This window comes from Zea mays, chromosome 1 (genome assembly GCF_902167145.1).
Source record: "Zea mays cultivar B73 chromosome 1, Zm-B73-REFERENCE-NAM-5.0, whole genome shotgun sequence".
Taxonomy (NCBI): Eukaryota; Viridiplantae; Streptophyta; class Magnoliopsida; order Poales; family Poaceae; genus Zea; species Zea mays.
This window is the reverse complement of record NC_050096.1, coordinates 172,317,609-172,341,190: the sequence shown is the minus strand read 5'-3', so window position 1 is coordinate 172,341,190 and position 23,582 is coordinate 172,317,609. Positions and strand designations below refer to the sequence as shown.

General features: G+C 48.4%; 1 long non-coding RNA gene across 1 annotated transcript; it reads left to right on the top strand.

Annotated features, from left to right (window-relative positions):
• Positions 1–943: 943 nt before the first annotated feature.
• On the top strand, positions 944–1,536 carry LOC103642256 (uncharacterized). Its single transcript, XR_002266769.2, has 3 exons — positions 944–1,074; positions 1,144–1,324; positions 1,411–1,536. It is a non-coding gene; the product is annotated as an uncharacterized lncRNA (long non-coding RNA).
• The last annotated feature ends 22,046 nt before the right edge of the window (positions 1,537–23,582 follow it).

Here is a 23,582-nt window from a genome sequence, read left to right as displayed (position 1 = left end):
AAGTTCACGAATTATGTCCAGAAACTAATTTATATATTAATTTATACTCATACAAGCAGCAACATATTTTTCTAGTGTATTTCATTTATGAAAACTGTATTTTATTTATGCATCCTGATAGTATACTGATGTAGTTTGCAAATTTGTATTTTAAACCATTTTTTTATAACGATACATTTATAATGCTGTTATATTCAGTAACAACTAATATATTATTATATGTTCCAAATGTAGATAACCCCCCCGCTCCCTCAATGCCTCCAACAAATGATCCAGTATCCACACCAACTGTTCCAACACCTGATAAACAACAACATGATCAGGAAAGCCATGTTCCTACTGATCATATCAAAGTATCAGATGATGTAAGTTTTCTCATACAAACTATATATACTATGCATATATTCTATTCTGCATACACGTTACCGTTTATTCAAATCTCAGTTGTTTCCATTATAGATTGTCAGTGGGAACGTCTGCAAAAAAGCTGAAGCTATGGATGATCCTATTTTTGACAAGACTCCAAAATCTAATGTTTGACTTCCTTATATCATTATTATCATTATTTCATTTACAATGTATGCAAGTAACATTAATATATATGCATGCTTTATTTTTTTTTAACTTCCCAGGCTCCCACAACAGACAAGCATGCTGATCCTAAGTTAACACCAAATATAAATAGTGTAAGTATTTACACCTTCATCATATTATGCTAATATTAATTTTTCCCTATGTTTCATTACGTTTATATTAATAAATTTATTGGTTACAGGAAGGACAAAAATCTGTTACACATGATACTCCTGTATCTGGTGCACCTCTGTTCGATAAAACCCCATTGACAGATGTAATACATGTTGTAATTTTCATCGTTTTCCTATTTATAGAATAAGACATACATATTTATGCAACTGTTTACTAACATTTATTCATATATTAGGCAACTACTGACCTGGTTGCAAAGGATAGTTCCTGTAAAGCTGCAGTCGCTGAACATCCACACGTGTCACGTGAAGACTGTGCTCGCAACCTGCTTAAGTTTATTTTGTCAGGAAAACTAGATCCGAGCATGTATGTATTCGTTATTCAAATTCCAATTAAGTATAATTAAAAGGATTTAAATCAAAGTTTTTTCCTCAGGTCTATCATTAATTTTGGAGGATTTGGAGGGTCTGTCCTTGATGTTGTCCAGTCGTTTGGTCCCAACAAATGTCTTGAGAATACTTTCATGCAGGGATTTATCGACTGTATTCGTCAGGATGATGTATTATACAATCCAGATTCTGTAATCAACACTCTAATACTGAACGTCAACGTTGGGGTAATTGTTTCTCCACAACTTTGTATCTTATTGCAACACTTACTTTATAAATATATAATACCAATCAAGTTATTTTCTTTGTCCAGACCGTTTTGAATATTGAGGAGTTTGAACAACACAGTTCAAATCCACAGCCCTTCACAACATCACTTCTTAAAGAACATCTTGAACCGACCCTACCTTCAGATGATGTTCTTAACCAGATTAAATTGGTGAGTTCTAATCCGTTTCATTTGTACAAATGTTAGAGTGTACTTTTGGTTACTAGTTTTATGTTGTATTAGTTTTAATTTTTCATATGCATAGTATAAATCATTCATAATTTTTACATATATATTTAACAGATCCTGGTTCCTATGCTACGCCGAGGCCACTGGACCCTTTATGCAATCAATTTTGAATGTCGTCGAATAGACATCTTAGATTCAAACCCTTATGGTACATTGCTTGGAGGCACTACATGGAAACAAATCCATAATGATCAAATGATGATAAATGGAACGAAGATACCTTGGTCCAGACTAATAATGAGAAGACTTAGCATTGCCTTACATGAAGCTCGACCTGAGTCAACTGTACCAAAGTTTGACAACTACAAGATTGGGCTTCTTCCCAATTGTCCAACCATGACACCAGGGTCAAATGATTGCGGTTTCTTTGTCGCAAACTTCCTCCGCTACTACGATTTTGATGATGGTGACTTATCAGAATTTTATACTCCGGTATGTCACTAAATTAGTTTTCTAATCTTGCATATATTACTCCTTCAGATTTTATTCTACCATTAAATTGATATTATGGCTATTTCAGGATGAACCATTGGACCAACGTGCCTTTGTTCTGCATTACCTTACTTTTCATCGCAACAACATGGTTGCCCCCCTTCCTGCAGAACTGCTGCCTTTCAAGTATTCTCCAAGGAGACGCCGCGGTTTGAAAGCCAATACTTAGATAGCATAGCTGAACATGATTCCCTGTGCGATGAACAAAACTGTTTATGTTACTTGTTAAGTCACTTATGTCAGGCCTCTGATAATGTGTTTGATACTCTGTGTGCCACTTATGTTCAATGTGGCTAATGTCTATGCTACTTCGCATCAGTTTTTATCTGAACTGTGTCAAACATAATTGTTACCAGAATGGCTATTTATGTTATCTGTTAACAAATTCTATGTTAGTTCATCTCCAGCTTGTGAGTTGGTTAATCTTTTTGCTTCCAAGGTTTGGCTTTTTGTATTATCATATTGTTTCAATATTCAAGTTTTATGCATAATATATACTTCCTTATTTTATATACACTAGGTTCATCTTTTATACATTTTTCACGCTAATTATGCTAATCGTAACAAGTGTTTATGCTATATACTGTTTGTTGTATTTGAAGTGTGAAACCGACGTATGCACTCCCATTCGATTAGTATTGTTAAGTGTATACAGTTTTATATAACATTAATGTCCAGACCTTCCGATTGCTAAACGTTCAATGCCAATTTGTTGTGCATATTCAGTTTCATAATTTGTGTAATTGTCTATATTTACGCAGCATTTTATAGTTTTATATCTACGCATTATATAACCCTTTCATGCAAACTACTGAATTGCGAACAAAATAAAGCATAAGTCATTGTGATATTACAATACAAGTTTCTTCTAAATCGACCACTCGTTAGTCACACCTCAAATTATTCGCCCAAATCCATATGCTCATCGGCTTCTTCATTTTCCACTTCTTCATCAATACGATGTTTTTTTGCAGTCGATGTTTCATTCCACTGTGGAGCAGTTGTTTTATTGTTTAGTCTTGATCCGGCTGGTCGTCCTCTCTTTCGATTAGACAGTTTTGCTAGCCTTGCCCTGTTCTCTTCCACATACAGACATGTTCTGCTGTTATGCCCATCTGCTATTCCACACAAATGGCATCTCCTATTCTTCTTTTTCTCTCCTTTCGCACCTAGTCTCATAATCCTATCTTCTGAATTTTTGATTGTCCGTCCCTTTGGTCTTGCACGATCCGGCATACTCAGATTTATAACATCCACATTAAAATCCAACCTCTGCATAATAATAGACGTTACTATTTAGTATAGGCATATTTACATATATTTATACCAATCAGTAAAATCATTTATCAATGCTCACCTTTTTAGCTTCTGACGATGCAACAATATTTTCCATTTGTTCATGTGCTACGTGACACGGAGAACTTGTATCACCAACCTCATGTGAAAATCTCATGTTGTCCTCCTTTAAAGCCCAACCCAAATACATCAACATTTACATGCAGCATAAAATTATATTTTCATTTTAGACAAATAAACAATATTATTTTAATATGTACCTGGTTACCAGTTGTTATTATTGTTAATGCATGTTCACATCCAGTCCTGGTGTTATGCGAATCCTACAAAATATTATTTGCTTATTACATTGATATTATATATTCATTATATACAATACTTCATGCAATCTTATATATATATATATCTTTTACATACCTTATTATGACATGTAATTGTATTGTCATCTTCCATCCCATCGCTAGCATTAATTTTATTCAACTCTTCTTCCTGGTACAAAATAACATGTTACTTATGCATAATTTATGTTACAAATAGTATAACACTAAAACATCTGCAATATTATTACCTTGTCTTCCTCATTATCACTAACATCTGTTGACTCATTACATCCAATATCTGGCTCCAATCGGCTTAGAACGACATCGAGCTCAGCCAACACATCCATCGCCTTATCGTACCCTGCTTTTGACATACACGCCTGACGAACTACTTTCATAGTTTTCGTTAACAACATTTTCTGTCTGTATGATTTAGTAACTCCATCCTTCCCCCTGAAGCTCTTATCAATTCTTTCAAACGGAACATCTTTTCTTGATGAGACAGTGTACCTTTGCAATATATACTTTGAAGGTATCTTTTCAATTTGAAGATGCATGAAGGCTCTTAAAAGATGAACACACAATAGACCTGAAAACATGAAAACGAACCATTATTTCAAAAATATACATTAATTGTACTACAATCATCAAATTCTCTAGTATGCAAATTTTTTATGCTAACCAACATAATACGTACAAACCTGTATGTTCCCACTGTTTGCACTCGCATGTATACTCCCCAGCTTCTATGTCTGCTGATATCTTGAATTGATGTTGTCCCCACACAATTTTATTAGACCGTTTTGTATGCTGTACGATCCATTCATTATCACATCCGTCTGGGTCCTTTAATATTTTGTATGCAGTGGCGTATTTCATTGATTCCTCGAATCTATTCATAACAGCTCTGGTGTATGCTCTAGAGACTCTCACTTCGAACCTATATAATGTATTTGTTGTCCTTGGTGCCTATAACACATTATTATCATAATTAAACAAATTATTTACATAATTATATGCAAACCGTTATTGCTAACAAGCACGACATACCTTGCTCACCAATGCCTCCTTTGATTCTTTCATTTTCCTGCTGTGCAACATTTTCATCATTTGTTTAGCGAACTCATGCAGTGGGGTGTTCGCATCTACATGTGATTGCTTCACTAATCTGTTCATGCTCTCACTTCGTTGTGTAGATACCATTACCCCACAGAAGTCATTTTTAAAAAATGCAGGTATCCATTCTTTTCTTATTTCATATAATTTGCGTAGAGTTATATCTTCATGAAGATTGAACTCCTCTAGCATCATTTCCCAGGCACATTCAAACTCATGAGGAGTTAATGGATGATGTATAATAGACTTGAATGTTGTTTTAAAATCCTTAACAGCAAACCTGGCATATATCTCATTCAGGAATGGCATAAATCTGTTCTATACATGCCATAAGCACAGTCTGTGAACTGTTTTTGGAAATACAGTTCTCAGAGCAATTGGCATTGCAGGATCTTGATCTGTAATTGTTCACAGATTATTCAGTTATTTTCACAATAAATTAATTCATTGTTTTGCTTAACAAATTTATATATCACATACCTGTAAGCATAACTCTTGGACCCTCGCCTCCCATACATGTTTTGAATGAATTGAAAGCCCATTCAAAAGTCTGTACTGTTTCATCTCCCAATAAAACAAATCCAAACACTGTACACTGCAGATGGCTGTTAGCTCCAACAAACATGCCCAGTGGTTTATCATATATATTTGTCTTGTGTGTTGTATCAAATGTCACAGCATCACCATAATCTGCGTATTCCCCCTGCATGCTTGCGTGTGACCAAAAAATACTAACTATTTTCCCATCATCGTCTAGCTGGAAATCACAAAAAAATTGTGGGTTCTGTTGTTTGCATTCTCTAAAGAAAGCCAAAAGTTTGGCTACATCATTTGAGCAATTTTCTCTTCTCCTGGCTGCCCTCCTACATTTTTTTGAACAAAAAATTGTTACACACACATTTACTATAGTAAAATTCCTGGCTATTGATATATACACATGTAACAAAAAAGTATTGCTTACATATTTTTCAGATCTTGAGCAGTTACCGGTACGTTCTCCGGCCCATCATGCATTTCTGATATGAAATCAACTATGCAATGCTGCGGCACTCGGCTATCATGCATTGCATCCACAAAATTTATGTACTCAGCATCCCTAATTTTGTTGCAACGTAAATGTTGTTTCTCTGCTTCGTCAGTTATGAACTCATGGTTATGCTCCAAGTTTACCAGTTCAATTTTTGTAGCTACAACCATTTTGTTTTCATCATCATATATATTTTTTAATTTTATTCCAGCTTTGCATTGTGTACGCCCCGATGATCTATTCCTCATCCTAGGTGTATCATTTGATTTTGCTGCACTTTTACCTTCACGTGAACAATTTATCCACTTACTGAATGTCTTCTCTCTGTATTTCTTCAGTGGAAATCCAACTTCATATGCATACCTTTTATAGAATTTATATGCATCATCAACATCCTTGAAAGTCATCCCTACCGTTGGCACTATAGTTGGATCAATGTTTGTTGCCTGCTATTTCATTGTCATTGTTGTTTGTACCATTGAATATGTTCACAACAATATAATCAATCGATAATCAAATACAGCGACTGGACTTACATGTGAACGCAGTATCTGTGGCGTATCCATCTCCCTGGAGCTAATATTGGACATAGGAGGTCGAACCCTTTGTTCTCCTTCTTCCCCTATGCTCATCTCGGCGATCGCAGGACCCATTAGAGCAGGCGGTGGTGTCACCAGTGAGTTACCACCAACTCCTCCCTCTGTCTCTGGATCAAGACGAACGCCATCTCCTTCCATCGCCGGCGACCCTCCAGAGCCGGCCATCTCCAACTCCGATTAGTTATGCAGGCTTAGTGGTCTTTTTTTCCGAATGAAAGTAAATCTCGGATACTATAAAAGTAACCGCATCCACGTTTACAGGGTCTCCCCATTATTTCCGAAACCGTCCCGATATTATGGCGACGTCTTTGTCAAACTAAAATTCATAATATAAAATTTACGCACAATGACACAACGTTTTACGCCAATCGGTATATAATGTTTATGCATCTATTATACAGCTTCGGTTTTATGCCATATCTTTCAACATCTTATGCTTCAGGTTTTTTTGCCTTCCGCACATTACTTACCATGCAAGATCCATAATTTACGCGCCCACGTATCCCACTAATCACGTTTGCATGTGGCATATATTCCCTTTAATTCCGCGCAATTCCCTTACCATTTAAACAACCGCGTCACGGCGCCGTTTGTCCTGCATGCCGCCTCTCAGCCCCACGTTAAAACACATGCGCGCCTGTTCCATCGGCCAGACCGGGAACCGACCTGGGCTTCCTTTAATATCCGAAGCCCAGGGCTCCCGTTATACCTGCCCTATATATATAGATAGATAGATGTAGTATTTAGAGCCCTGGGCTCTATTTAACTGCAGGAAGCCCCGACCAGGTGTGCAGACCGCACCGGACCCTTTTTGGCTTATTGTACCTACCTGTGCTTACGCTAAATTATAATACGAGTTATGCTGATGTGTGTATCAGTTTATGCAAATATAGTCTGCGCATATTACGTGAATCGGGCCCATGATCCTGCCCACGCGTTCATGATTATCCAGTTCCACACTGTCACTATAAAAACACCCCCACGCCGCCAGGGATTAGGTTTTAGCGGTGGCGGCGGTTCCCTCGGGCGTGCGAGCAGGCGCCCGTGAGCAGGAGAGCCCCGGCCGCCGCGGCGCTCTCCAGCCGGCGGATTGGCGGATGTGGAGGGGGCGCGAGGAGGAGGAGCCTCAGCGTCCGCGGCGGTACAGCTTCAGGAGGCACCGGTCGGGCGCGGCGGAGTGGGCGGCGGTGGTGTTGTTCATGGTGCTGGCGGTTGTGGTGCTGCTGGGCGTCGTGGCCGTACTTGTGGTGGTGCTGCTGCTGCAGCCCCACGCGCCGTACGTGGCGGTGCGGGCGGCGAGCCTGTACGCGCTGGTGTACGGGCAGACGGGGGCGCTGGACGACGTGCAGGTCACGGTCCTACCCGTTCTGCGTGCCCGCCAGGGGCGTCCTCCCGCTGGCGTACGTGGGGCGCGCGAAGGGCGCCCCGCTGGGCGACGCCAGCAGCGCCGCCATGGAGGCCGCGCTCCGCGACGGTGTGGTGCCGTTCCGGGTGGAGGGGGAGGTCCGGACGCGATGGAAGGTCGCGGGGATCGTCGGCGTCGACCAGTGGACGCGCCTGACGTGCCAGCTCCGCTTCTTCTGGCCCAACGGCACCGTGCTCCCCTTTCAGATGCAGCTCCAAGTCCAAGCTCTTGTTCTTCTGACCACCGTGTCCTCTGTATTGTCTAGTGGCTACTCTTCTGACCTCAGTTCCATGGCCGCGCGTGAGCGTGACGGATCAAGATTCAGGAACAGCAAATTGCTTCATCGTTTTCTTTCTTGTCTTGGGTTCGTTCAGTTATTAATTCACCCCCATGTCGCATGTATAGGCCGGCAAAAAAAGATTTTGTCTTTGGGTTCTTTCTTATTGCATTTTACACTTCCACTAAAAAGCAAGTACCACATTCGTCGTTTTAAAACAAATCATTGATTTACGCTAAAATTCGTATCCATTTACGCTGTTTCGGACCATGTCTTACGCTTAAATCCACCTGACCTAGAACCCGAGCACGACCGGAGCGCGATTTTCACGCCGTAATTTAGGCCACATTCGTGGTTACGAAATAGATTGATGATGTACGATAAAATTTGTACCCATTTACACTGTTTGGTTCACGTTTTACGCTGAAATTTGACCAAGCCAAAATCCGTGCATGATCGAACGTGATCAATTTTCACGCCGTAATTTTCGGACCCCATTCGCTGTTACAAAACAGATATATGATTTACGCTAAATTTCGTACTCATTTACGCTGTTTTAGCTCACGTTTTACGCTGGAATCCACCCGAGCAGAACCCGCGAACTGCGGCTGTAAATTAAAATTTATTTCCTTCTACTAATGCTCTCAAACCGTAACTGTCCCTTTATTTACGCGATTATGCAGCACGTCTTTCCTTATATCAAACCGGTCAAGATTTATATAATGCATGGTTTATGCTATCATGTTACACATCGTTATGCAGTCGTAAACGGTTTATTTATGCATCGTTATGCAGTTGTTAACCGCTGCCAATATCACAGATATGAACGTGGACGAGCGGCTGTAAATGAGAATTTGTTTCCTCCCGTAACTGTGCCTTTATTTACGCGAACGTGGGGCACGTCTTTCCTTATCTCAAACCGGTGGATATTTAAATGTTGCATGGTTTACGCTATCATGTTACACAGCGTTATGCAGTCGTAAGCGGTGTACACATGGTAATATTCGTTCCCCTGATTCGTGGCCCAAAATATTCCTTCTATGCATGATTTATGCACATTTCTACATATATTTATGCATGCGTATATTGTCTGTCACGTCTCATCCAGGATTCATGGCTATCATATGCATGGCTGACGCATGCTGGCGTAAAGTGGGCCGACCGCGACCTGGTTAGCGTCCTGGCTGGGGCTTCCCCCACTAACGGAAGCCCAGAGCTTCTATTACCTCTTCCCTATATATATATATATATATATATATATATATATATATATATATATATATATATATATATATATATATATATATATATATATATATATATATATATATATATATATATATAAAGAATTCAAAGGCGACGACGGTATAATAATACGCTATGATGACAATGCAGCAGTTATTATTGATTAAAAAGGAAATCCAAAAGGAACTCGAGTTTTTGGCGCGGGTGCCGAAGAATTAAGAGAATTGAATTTTACTAAAATAGTTTCATTAGCTCCTGAAGTATTATAAATACTAGTAGACGAGATATAGATCAAAGAAAAAATTAGTAGATTTTGTCTCACGTATATGCTTTAAAATCCTAAATTTAAAGAAAAGGGAAAACATGTTGATTATAGAAAAATTAGGAGGAACCTAGAATTAGAGTCTTATGGGCAAGGACACTATTATATATATATATATATATATATATATATATATATATATATATATATATATATATATATATATATATATATATATATATATATATATATATATATATATATATATATATATATATATATATATATATATATATATATATATATATATATATATAGGGCAGGTATAACGGGAGCCTTGGGCTTCTAATAGTTGAAGGAAGCCTAGGTCGATCATCCCTGCAATCTGGTTCAACCCAGCGCACCGACTGGACCAGGTTGTCGGTTGCATCACCCGCGTCCACGTCTGTGCGCGCAAAAAAAGGAATGCACGCATGAGTCAAACACGTCCCCTTGCATGCGCATAAATTTAGGAAAGATATGTGCGGTTTCTATTTTTAAATGCTTTATTTTCTTCATAAATTTAGGATCGCTGCAACAGCCAAGCAACTAGACTCGTAAGGACCATTTTATGATATATACTGCTACTAAATATGCTACCCTGTGTAGATAATTATGCAATTCGGTATACTACGTAAAAATCCGTTACCAGCTGCATGCACACGAATTTATGATGAAAATAATGTGCAATGAAAGGAAATGAATTGCACGCATAGAAACAAAAAAATCGTATTTAATATTTTATTTCTTTCATAAATATAGGATCCCTTCAACAGCCATGCAGCTAAACACATTAGATCTAGTTTACGATATATATTGATACAAATTATACTACATGATGTAGCTATTTATGCAATTCGTTACACTGCGTAAAAAATCTGGCATGTTGTTCACTGGTGGACGCATCTCTGGGTTGGAGCGTAATAACCTTAAGTTTTAAGCATAAAATTCTTCAATTATAAGCGTAAATACCGAGCTAATGTGAGAGGTTGATAGCTCTAGTAGGTTGTTATTGCGATCCTATTTTTATGACAGATCCGAAAAACATGGCAGCCACATGCATGCGGTTATACAGATCCAAAAATTATGGCAAAATGCATGCATGAGTCAAACACGTTCCCTTGCATGCGCGTAAATTTAGGAAAGATATGTGTGACAGTTTCTATTTTAAACGCTTTATTTCCTCCATAAATTTAGGATTGCTGCAACAACCATGCAGCTAGACTCGTAATGACCATTTTATGATATATACTGATACTAAATATGCCACACTGTGTAGATAATTATGCAATTCGGTATACTGCGTAAAAATCTGTTACTAACTGCATGCACACCAATTTATGATGGAAAGAATATGCAATGAAAGGAAATGAATTGCATGCATAGAAACAAAAAATCGCATTTAATATTTTATTTTCTTCGTAAATATAGGATCCCTCCAACAGCCATGCAGCTAAACGCATTAGAAATAGTTTATGATATATACTGATATAAATTATACTACACGGTGTAGGTATTTATGCAATTCATTACACTGCGTAAAAAATCTGGCATGTTGTTCACTGGTGGATGCATCTCGGGGTGGAGCGTAAAAACCTTAAGTTTTGAGCATAAAATCTCTCAATTATAAGCGTAAATACCGAGTCAATGTGAGAGGTTGATAGCTCTAGTAGGTTGTTATTACTATCATATTTTTATGACAGATCCGAAAACATGGCAGCCGCATGCATGCATTTTCTATTTTTATACAGATCCAAAAATTATGGCAAAAATCGTGGGAGTTTCCATTGCATGCGTGCAAATTACGAACAGCATAAATCAAGGAATTGTCTTTCCAATGTGCATGCAGTAAACTGATATACGAACTCTGTGTTTAAGCATAAAGTCGTACAGTTTTTGGTGTAAATAATACATGTGGTAGGCATAAAACACAATAATCGAAAAGAAAACTGCGCCGGATCGGAGGATGTCACGCGCGATCATCGTTGCGCGCATCTCGGGCCTTCCGTGACGCCGCTCGCTCGAACATCGCGCCTCATGCGTCGCCGTCGCTACTCGCACGTCGACGGACGTCGCTTGCTCGCCGGCCTTGGAAGTGCCACCTCCTCGGGACCTCGTGGACGCCGCTGCTTGCTCGCACAAGGGCCGCGCTGTCGCTCGCCCTCTGGATCGGTGATTCGGGGAGCCGCCGCCACCGACCTGGGAACCGCCGCCACTACTCCAGATCGAGGAACCTCTGCCACCGCGCGTCGAGGTCATGGAGTTGCGGCCACCGGCTGGGGGTCCACCGCTGCGCACGCTCTGGGGCAACCGCCGTCGTCGCACGCGGCATCGCTAATGAATCGGGGTGGAGCGTAAAAAACTGAACCCTAGCACTCCGGGTCCTGTTTTATAGGCGTCCGGATGTGGTCCGGCTCGACCGGATTGCACCGTTCGACCTGGGCTTCCTCTAGTTATTGGAAGCCCAGGGCTCCTAATATATAAACTATATATATACTTTATTTATATATTACACCTGGGTGCATTCAATATAGAGAATGCACCCAAGCTGAACCTACGCGCCAGGTCCGAGCTAACCGCCCCACCCAGGCCGTCTTCGTCCCTCCCGCACGCTCCCGACAGAACCTTTTCACTTCCCCGCCCCCGTCCCTCTTTCTCCGTGAACGGCTCCTCCGCGAACGACTCAACCTCTTCACATAAGTTGCAATCACACCAGACCAGCAGTTGTAATTACACCAGACAGCAGTTGCAATCATTATTTTGTTTAACAGATTTTTGGACATAGTTATATAGAAGTTGCAATCACACCAGACCAGTAGTTGCAATTACACCAGATAGCAGTTGCAATCATTGTTTGTTTAACAGATTTTTGGACATAGTTATATAGAAGTTGCAATCACACCAGACCAGCAGTTGCAATTACACCAGACAGCAGTTGCAATCATTGTTTGTTTAACAGAATTTTGGACATAGTTATATAGAAGTTGCAATCACACTAGACCAGCGGTTGCAATTACACCAGACCAGCAGTTGCAATCATTGTTTGTTTAACAAATTTTTGGACATGGTTATATATAAGTTGCAATCACACCAGACCAGCAGTTGCAATTACACCAGACCAGCAGTTGCAATCATATTTTTTAACAAAATTTCCTAGAGTTATTCAGTACTTGCAATCACATCATAGCAACTCAGCAGTTGCATCCACACTACACCAGCAGTTGCAATTACAACACACCATCGGTTGCAATCATTTTGTTTACATTTTTAACAGATATTTCGGTAGAATTATACAACAGTTGCAATCACACCTAACGCGGGCTTGCAATCACACCTAATGCGGGGGACAGGGAGGCACGCTGACAGAGAGGCGCGCGGCGGCGCGGGGACAGGGAGGCGCTCGGCGGCGGTGGGGAAGAGGGTGGCGCGGGTACAGGAAGGTGCGCGGCAGCGGCGGGGGCAGGGAGGCGCACGTACAGGAGGGCCGAGGACGTGCTCGGGGTGTTATTGCATCTGGGTGCATTCAATATAGAGAATGCACCCAGGTGCATTTTAGTGTCGCCGTATATATATATATATATATATATATATATATATATATATATATATATATATATATATATATATATATATATATATATATATATATATATATATATATATATATATATATATATATATATATATATATATATATAGGGGTGGCAGCAAAAGGGACGTGTCCTTTCGAACATGTAACTGCTGCCCCTTGGAAATAGATCACATGGTTTATTTTCTAACACTCCCCCTTGATCTATTCTAACTTCATTTGATCATCCTTCAGCTATTCTTCCAAGAAGTTATTCTCCTTAAAAATCTTATGGGAAAAATAAGGAGTATACCATTCTTTTGGATTATGAGTGAAAAGTCACACTGACTTCCAAAAGAAAGTATGCTTATAATCATCATTCTTAAAAACCCATGTGGATAAAATAAATGATGAAGCATATAGCTTAGTTAGACCAAGGCAGATTCGCGCCTCGCCCGAGGGTCTCCTCAAGCAACGGGCGTACCTTCGACTCGCCCGAGGCCCAGCTCGAGCAGGCTTCACGGAGAAGCAACCTTGGCCAGATCGCCACGCCAATCGACCGTATCACAGGGGCATTCAATGCAAGGATCGCCTGACACCTTATCCTGACGCACGCCCTCCAGTCGACAAGGCCGAAGTGACCGCAGTCATTTCGCCCCTCCACTGACTGACCTGACAGGAAAACAGCACCGCCTGCGCTGCTCCGACTGTTGTGCCACCTGCCAGGGTGAGGCTGACAGCAGCCAAGTCTAGCCTCGGGCGTCATAGGAATCTCCGCCTCGCCCGACCCCAGGGCTCGGACTCAACCTCGACCTCGGACGACGGTCTCCGCCTCGCCCGACCCCCGGGCTTGGACTCTACCTCGACCTCGGACCGCCTCGCCCGACCCCAGGGCTCGGACTCAACCTCGACTCCTGAAGACGGTCTCCGCCTCGCCCGACCCCTGGGCTCGGACTCTACCTTGACCTCGGACGACGATCTCCGCCTCGCCCGACCCCCGGGCTCGGACTCAGCCTCGACCTCGGAGGAATCACCGCTTCGCCCGACCTTGGGCTCGGACCGACCACGCCACAAGGGGGGCCATCATTACCCTACCCCTAGCTAGCCCAGGCTACGGGGAACAAGACCGGCGTAACATCTGGATCGCCCCGGTAAAACAAGTAATGATGGCACCCCGCGTGCTCCATGACGATGGCGGTTCTCAGCCCCCTACGGAAGCAAGGATACGTCAGCAAGGATCCGACAGCCCCGACAGCTGTGCTTCTACAGGGCTCAAGCGCTCCTCCGACGGCCACGACACCACATGAATAGGGCTCCAACACCTCTCCGACAGCCACGTCGGCATGTACATAGGGCTCTGGCTCCCCTCTGCTAGACATGTTAGCACACTGCTACACCTCCGGTTGTACACCTAGACCCTCTCCTTACGTCTATAAAAGGAAGGTCCAGGGCCCTCGTACAAAGGGTGGCCGCGCGGGAGAACGGGCTGACACGCAGTCTCACGCCCCCTCTATCTCTCTCCCTCGCGAACGCTTGTAACCCTCTACTGCAAGCGCATCCGCCCTGGGCGCAGGACAACACGAGGCCGCGGTTCCCCTTACTGTTTTCCCCCCTTGTGTCTCCGTCTCGCGCCGACCCATCTGGGCTGGGACACGCAGCGACAATTTACTCGTCGGTCCAGGGACCCCCCGGGGTCGAAACGCCGACAGTTGGCGCGCCTGGTAGGGGCCTGCTGCGTGTTGACGAACAGCTTCCCGTCAAGCTCCAGATGGGGAGTCTCCAGCAACCTCTCCAACCCGGGACGATTCTCCATTTCGGGAATCTTGAGTTCATGTCCCTCGACGGTAGCTACGACATGGTACTCCTTCCTCCGCTGCGCGACAACGACAATGGCGGCCGTCAGCCCACCTGCCGGCGGCGGAATCGACGATGTCTTTCCCGCGTGATGGAAGAACAACATTCGGGTCCGTCCCGTCACCTTCCCCGTCGACGGAGGAGGAGGCGGGGCAACCATGGCCAAGCAGGAGGCGGCGCCTCGTCGGCTGTCGAGCGAGTCGACAGTGCCGGTGCCCCAGCGGGGGACACGTCGGGCATTGACCTCACGTCTGAGACAAAGACGAGCGTCGTTTCCCCGCAACACGCCAACCCCAAGCAGACGGACGACGCCGGCACGCTCGCGAAGGATTTGCTGGGCGTTTGCCTCGTACCTGAGATAACGGTGCAGTCCGTCCCTGACGCGACTTCGTCACCATCCGTCGATCAAGAGGTACCAACAATTACCCATCTTGTGCCTTTTAGATTCAGCTTCGACCCACCAAGCGACCCCGCTTCGGTGGACGCTTTCATAAAGGCATATCCAAACCTTCCGGGGTACCATATGTGGTCAACCTAGGACCGATTGACAGCCGTCTCGACCTACGGGCCCCCGGGTTCCGAGGAAGATGACGAGCCCGACTCTGGTTGTGCGGGACTTCATGACCGCATGCGACTACTGCCTCTCCGATTGCTCCGATGGTAGCCACAGCCTCGACAGCGAGGACTGTGGCCCATGTCGCGAATGTTTCCACGTCGATCTAGGGGGTCTCGACAAAGGCAACCACCTTGGTATGCCGGAGAACGGCGATCCCCCTAGGCCTGCGCCTCGCGTTGACATCCTTCGGGAGCTAGCTGTGGTCCCAGTCCCTATGGGGGGGGTCAGGACGCACAACTCGAGCAAATCCGCGAGATGCAGGCTAGGCTCGATGGGGAAGCAGGACAACTTGTGCAGCTCCAGCAAAATATCGGGCATGAGTGGGCAGGTTGAGCACCGGCCGGAGAAGCGCGTCATCTGACCCAGGACGTTCAGCACCGCATCGCCGACAACGCCAGGGCAAAGCTGCCCTCGGCTTCCAGTGGGGTCGGCTAGAACCTGGCTACAGCAGCAATACTACTCCGAGCGATGCCGGAACCATCCACCACCGAGGGGCGGCGTATCCAGGGAGAGCTCAAGAATCTCCTAGAAGATGCCGCGGTCCGACGGGCCGAAAGCTCTGCCTCCCGAAGGCAGGGATACCCCCCAGAGCATCGCGCCGCGACTTCCTGATGCGGGAAGCCTCGGTCCACACCGGGCGCATGCGGGACACAGCGCCTGCGGCCCCGGGTCGCCTTGGCAACGAGCACCACCACCGCGACCGTCGAGCCCGCCTCGACGAGAAGGTGCGTAGAGGCTACCACCCCAGGCGTGGGGGACGCTACGACAGCGAGGAGGATCGGAGCCCTTCGCCCAAACCACCCGGTCCGCAAGCTTTCAGCTGGGCCATACGACGGGCGCCGTTCCTGACCTGGTTTCGAATCCCGGCTACCATCACCAAGTACTCGGGGGAGACAAGGCCGGAACTGTGGCTCGCGGACTACCGGCTGGCCTGCCAGCTGGGTGGAACGGACGATGACAACCTCATCATCCACAACCTCTCCCTGTTCCTCTCCGACGCCGCCCGAGCCTGGCTGGAGGATCTGCCTCCTGCGTAGATCTCCAACTGGGACGATCTGGTCAAAGCCTTCGCCGACAACTTCCAGGGCACATACGTGCGCCCTGGGAACTCCTAGGATCTCCGAAGCTGCCGCCAGCCGGACTACATCCGACGATTTTCGAAGCAGCACACCGAGCTGCCAAACATCACCGACTCGGATGTCATCAACACATTCCTCACCGGCACCACTTGCCGCGACCTGGTGAGCAAGCTGGGTCGCAAGACTCCCACCAGGGCGAGGGAGCTGATGGACATCGCCACCAAGTTCGCCTCTGGCCAGGAGGCGGTCGAGGCTATCTTCCGGAAGGACAAGCAGCCTCAGGGCCGCCAGCCGGAAGACATCCCCGAGGCGTCCGCTCAGCGCGGCACGAAGAAGAAGAGCAAGAAGAAGTCGCAAGCAAAACGTGATGCCACCGACGCAGACCTCGTCGCCGCCACCGAGCACAAGAACCCTCGGAAGCCTCCCAGAGGCGCCAACCTGTTCGTCAAGATGCTTAAGGAGTCATGCCCCTATCATTAGGGTCCCGTCAAGCACACCCTTGAGGAGTGCGTCATGCTTCGGCGCTACTTCCACAAGGCTGGGCCCCCGGCGGAAGGTGGCAGAGCCCCCGACAACGACAAGAAGGAGGGTCACAAGGCAGAGGAGTTTCCCGAGGTCCACGTCTGATTTATGATCTACGGTGGGCAAGTGGCGAACGCCTCGGCTCGGCACCGCAAGCAAGAGCGCCGGGAGGTCTGCTTGGTGAAGGTGGCGGCGCCAGTCTACCTAGACTGGTCTGACAAGCCCATCACCTTCGACCAAGGCGACCACCCCGACCGCTTGCCGAGCCCGGTGAAGTACCCGCTCGTTGTCGACCCCGTCATCGGCAACGTCAGGCTTACCAAGGTCCTCATGGACGGAGGCAGCAGCCTCAACATCATCTATGCCGACACCCTCGGGCTCCTGCAGATCGATCTGTCCTCGATCCAGGCCGGTGCGGCGCCCTTTCACGGGATCATTCCCAGGAAGCGCGTCCAGCCCCTTGGACAACTCGATCTGCTCGTCTGCTTCGGGACTCCCTCCAACTTCTGAAAGGAAACCCTCACGTTCGAGGTGGTCGAGTTCCGAGGAACCTACCACGCAGTGTTAGGGAGACCATGCTATGCCAAGTTCATGGCCGTCCCCAACTACACCTACCTCAAGCTCAAGATGCCGGGCCCTAACGGGGTCATCACCGTCGGCCCCACGTACCGACACGCGTACGAATGTGATGTGGAGTGCGTGGAGTATGTCGAGGCCCTCGCCGAATTCGAGGCCCTCATCGCCGACCTGGAGAACCTCCCTAAGGAGGTGCCAGATGCGAAGCGCCACGCCGGCAACTTCGAACCAGCAGAGGCGGTTAAGTCCGTCCCTCTCGACCCCAGCAACAACACCTCCAAGTAGATCCGGATCGGCTCCGAGCTCGACCATAAATAGGAAGCAGTGCTCGTCGACTTTCTCCGCGCAAACGCCGAGGTTTTTGCGTGGAGTCCCTCGGACATGCCAGGCATACCGAGGGATGTCGCCGAGCACTCACTGGATATCCGAGCTGAAGCCCAACCCGTGAAGCAGCCTCTACGCCGATTCGACGAAGAAAAGCACAGAGCCATAGGCGAGGAGATCCACAAGCTGATGGCTGCCAGGTTCATCAAAGAGGTATTCCATCCCGAATGGCTTGCCAACCCTGTGCTTGTGAAAAAGAAAGGTGGGAAATGATGGATGTGTGTAGACTATACTGGTCTAAACAAAGCATGTCCAAAAGTTCCCTACCCCCTGCCTCGCATCGATCAAATCCTGGATTTCACTGCTGGGTGCGAAATCCTGTCGTTCCTCGATGCCTACTCAGGGTATCACCAAATCAGGATAAAAGAGTCCGACCAGCTCGTGACTTCTTTCATCACACCCTTTGGCATGTACTGCTACATCACTATGCCATTCAGTTTAAGGAATGCGGGTGCGACATACCAAAGGTGCATGAACCACGTGTTCGGACAGCACATTGGCCGAACGGTCGAGGCTTACGTCGATGACATCGTAGTCAAGACGAGGAAAGCCTCCGACCTCCTCTCTGACCTTGAAACGACATTCAAGTGTCTCAAGGCGAAAGGCGTAAAACTCAATCCCGAGAAGTGTGTCTTCGGAGTCCCCCGAGGCATGCTACTGGGGTTCATTGTCTCCGAGCGGGGCATCGAGGCCAACCTGGAGAAAATCACGGCCATCACCAACATGGGGCCCATCAAGGACTTGAAAGGAGTACAGAGGGTCATGGGATGCCTTGCGGCTCTGAGCCGCTTCATCTCGCGCCTCGGCAAAAGAGGCCTACCCCTGTACCGCCTCTTGAGGAAGACCGAGCGCTTCACTTGGACCCTCGAGGCCAAGGAAGCCCTCGGGAACCTAAAGGCGCTCCTTACAAGCGCGCCCATCTTGGTGCCCCCCGCTGCCGGAGAAGCCCTCTTGATCTACGTCGCCGCTACCACTCAGGTGGTCAGCGCCGCGATCGTGGTCGAGAGATGACAAGAAGGGCACAATTGCCCATCCAGAGGCCGGTCTACTTCATCAGTGAGTTGCGACACTACTTCGAGTCTCACCCGGTGACTGTGGTGTCATCCTTCCCCTAGGGGGAGATCATCCAGTGCCGAGAGGCCTCGGGTAGGATTGCAAAGTGGGCAGTGGAGATCATGGGCGAGACAATCTCGTTCGCCCCTCGGAAGGCCATCAAGTCCCGAGTCTTGGCAGACTTTGTGGCTGAATGGGTCGACACCTAGCTTCCAACAGCTCCGATCCAACCGGAACTCTGGACCATGTATTTCGATGGGTCGCTGATGAAAACAGGAGCGGGCATGGGCCTGCTCTTTATCTCACCCCTCGGGAAGCACCTCCGCTACGTGTTGCGCCTCCATTTCCCAGCGTCCAACAACGTGGCCGAGTACGAGGCTCTGGTTAACGGGTTGCGCATCGCCATCGAGCTAGGGTTCCGGCGCCTCGACGCTCGAGGCGACTCGCATCTTGTCATCGACCAAGTCATGAAGAACTCCCATTGCCGTGACCCGAAGATGGAAGCCTACTGTGACGAGGTTCGGTGCCTGGAGGACAAGTTCTACGGGCTCGAGCTCAACCACGTCGCTCGACGGTACAACGAGACTGCAGACGAGCTGGCTAAGATAGCATCGGGGCGGACGATGGTTCCTCCGATCGTCTTCTCCCGAGACCTACATCAACCCTCTATCAAGACCGACGACACGCCCGAGCCCGAGAAGGCCTCGGCTCTACCCAAGGCGCCCTCGGCTCAGCCCAAGGCACCCTTAGCCCCCGAGGGTGAGGCACTGTGCGTCGAGGAAGAGCAGAATGGGGTCACGCCTAATCGAAACTGGCAGACCCCATACCTGCAATATCTCCACCGAGGAGAGCTACCCCCCGACAGAGCCGAAGCTCGGCGACTGGCGTGGCGCACCAAGTCGTTCATCTTGCTGGGTGACGAAAAGGAGCTCTACCACTGCAGCCCCTCAGGCATCCTCCAGCGATGCATACCCATCGCCAAAGGTCAGGAGCTATTGCAAAAAATGCACTCGGGGGCTTGCGGTCACCACGCAGCACCTCGGGCCCTCGTTGGAAACGCCTTCCGACAGGGTTTCTACTGGCCAACCGCGGTGGCCGACGCCACTAGGATTGTCCGCACCAGCCAAGGGTGTCAATTCTACGCAAGGCAGACCCACCTGCCCGCTCAGGCTTTGCAAACGATACCCATCACCTGGCCGTTTGCTGTGTGGGGTCTAGACCTCGTCGGTCCCTTGCAGAAGGCACCCGGGGGCTTCACGCACCTGTTGGTCGCCATCGACAAATTCTCCAAGTGGATCGAGGTCCGACCCCTAAACAGCATCAGGTCCGAACAGGTGGTGGCGTTCTTCACCAACATCATCCATCGCTTCGGGGTCCCGAACTCCATCATCACCGACAACGGCACCCAGTTCACCGGCAGGAAGTTCCTGGACTTCTGCGAGGACCACCACATCCGGGTGGACTGGGCCACCGTAGCTCACCCCATGACGAATGGGCAAGTAGAGCGTGCCAACGACATGATTCTGCAAGGACTCAAGCCGAGGATCTACAATGACCTCAACAAGTTCGGCAGGCGGTGGATGAAGGAACTCCCCTCGGTGGTTTGGAGTCTGAGGATGACGCCAAGCCGAGCCACGGGCTTCACGCCGTTTTTTCTAGTCTATGGGGCCGAGGCTATCTTTCCCACAGACTTAGAATACGGCTCCCCTAGGACGAGGGCATATGACGCCCGAAGCAACCAGACGAACCGAGAAGACTCACTGGACCAGCTGGAAGAGGCTCGGGACATGGCCTTGCTACACTCGGCGCGGTATCAGCAGTCCCTGCGATGCTACCACGCCCGAGGGGTTCGGTCCCGAGACCTCCAGGTGGGCGACTTGGTGCTTTGGCTACGACAAGACGCCCGAGGGCGCCATAAGCTCATGCCTCCCTGGGAAGGGCCATTCATCATTGCCAAGATTCTGAAGCCCGGGACATACAAGCTGGCCAACAGTCAAGGCGAGGTCTACAGCAACGCTTGGAACATCCGACAGCTACGTCGCTTCTACCCTTAAGATGTTTTCAAGTCGTTCATATACCTCGTTCACTTACGCAAATAAAGTCTAACCATCAAGGAAGGGTCAACCTTGCCTCGGCAAAGCCCGACCCTCCCTCGGGGGCTAGAAGGGGGAACCCCTTCTGCGTCAAAATTTTCCTAGGAAAAGGTCTTCCACCAAAATGACTCTCGTGTTTTCCGGCTATATCAGTAACAGAACCCCGAGAAACGAATAAGAGTGCATGTAAGCGGCAAGGCCGATCGAGCCGAGGGACTCCTACGCCTCTGGGATACGGATACCCCACTTGTCACCTACCGCGAAAAATAACTCTTACTTGGGTAAGCGATCCTGCTACTGACGAACAAGTCTGGATACACGAAACAGGAGGGAAAGAGACACAGCTTTATATCACGAAGGCAAAGTGTTCAGGCCTCGGAGGCCGCATACATATTCAAAATAAATTGCTCCAGCAGAATCAGGCATCGCCCGGGGGAGGAGCTACACCCTCGGCTTCGTTTCCACCCTCGGCGAGATCCGCCCCGCCCTCGGACGGCGGCGCAGGCGGAAGGATCTCCACCTCGAAGGTGGACACCAGCGCCACGCTTGGGCCCGCGGCGGCCGCGTCAAGCCTCTGAACTTCGGCCAGGGCAGCTTCGTATTCGTCGGGAAGGCAATACCCCTCGCTGACCCGCTCCAGATCCACATCGTAGTGGGAAGCGAGCACGGCGAAGGCCCGCCTAACGCCGTGATGCAGCGCCTCGCGGAGTCTGTCGTGCGCGTGGTCACCCAAGGCCTGTAGGCGACTCTGAGGGAAGCTTCCCGAGGGGACATTGTCAAGGCCAAAGATCTGGCAAAAGGCCGAGATAGCCTCGGACATGGCCGCGCGGTCGGCCTCCTTCTGCTCAACCGCCTGGGCAAGTGCCTTGACGGACTCGTTGAGGGCAAGCTCGACCTCTGCAAACAGCCAAAGCAGAAGTCTTCAAACGCAAGTTGAAGAATGAAGCTGAATCAAAATCTCAAAACAGCCAAGACATACCTTCAGCCCGGACACGCTGCTCCGAGGCTGCGGCTTGGGCGGACTGAGCAGACCCGATGGCCATGGCCAGGTCCGCCGCAAGGGCTCCGGCCCGAGCGGACGCCTCGACTAGCTGGCCTCTAAGGGCCTCAGCCCGGCTTTCAGCCTCGGCGGCCCAGCCCCGAGATTGATCCCACTCACCGATGACCTGGCCAAGCTCCAACTGCCACTGCTGCGCCTCTGCGCGTGCCGCTGTTGCCTCTGCCCCCATCTCGTCACAGAGCAAACGAAGGTCCGCCGCCTCGGTGCTCCATTGGGAGAGGCGCTCGGTAGCCTCGGCAAGCGCGGTCCTCAGAAACCGCAGCGAACCCCAGACGTCGGCCTCGCGGTGGATGAACGACGACTTGGCGGTGCTCAGATCCGTCAGATCCTGAGGAAGGGAAGCGGGGCGTCATGAAGAATGCCTTGATCACGTGAAAGGTATGCCTGAAATCCTTACCTGGAGGATCCTGGGAACGTCCCTAGAAAGGACCTCCAGGGTCGACCAAAGCGACCCCACCGTTGCCTCGGCACGCTCACGAAGCTCGTCCCAAGACTACTCCTTTCGATCGTCGTCAAGAACGAAGAGGGCCTTCGAAGCACCACGGGCCCAGAACCGGAGCGGCTGACGCCGCTCGCTGGGACTGCGCCGCGCGAGGATGAGGTCGCCGCTCCCCAGGACGGGCCGCGGTTCTGCGCCCCCCTCCTCCAAGGCATCGGCACCCCCTGCAGTCGGCGCATAGGGAACCTCCTCGGCTAAGGGGGCAGGTTTCCGATCGCCAGCCTCAAGTAGCGGCGCCTCGGCCATCTTAGCATCGGCAACGACGAGTAGCTCCACAGCTAGAGCAGCAACAGCCTCGACAGAAGCCGATGCCACCACCGGCAACATGACTGGTGGGCTCAAGGCCGCGGCCGCGCCAGCAGTCTCCCTCGACTCAACGGCCGCCTCGACGGAGGGGTCACCCTAGGGAGCTCGCCCCACGGCAACTTGTGCTGCCTGAGCCCCCTGCTTAGGGGCACCTTGTGTAGAGACCAGCCGACCGGCCAGGCCCGATGCGGCACCGGCTGCGGAGGCAAGCGCCGTCTTAAGGGCCTTCCGGGGAGCCAGACTGGTCGAACCGTGCCTCCGTTTGCTGGGAAGAAAGGGA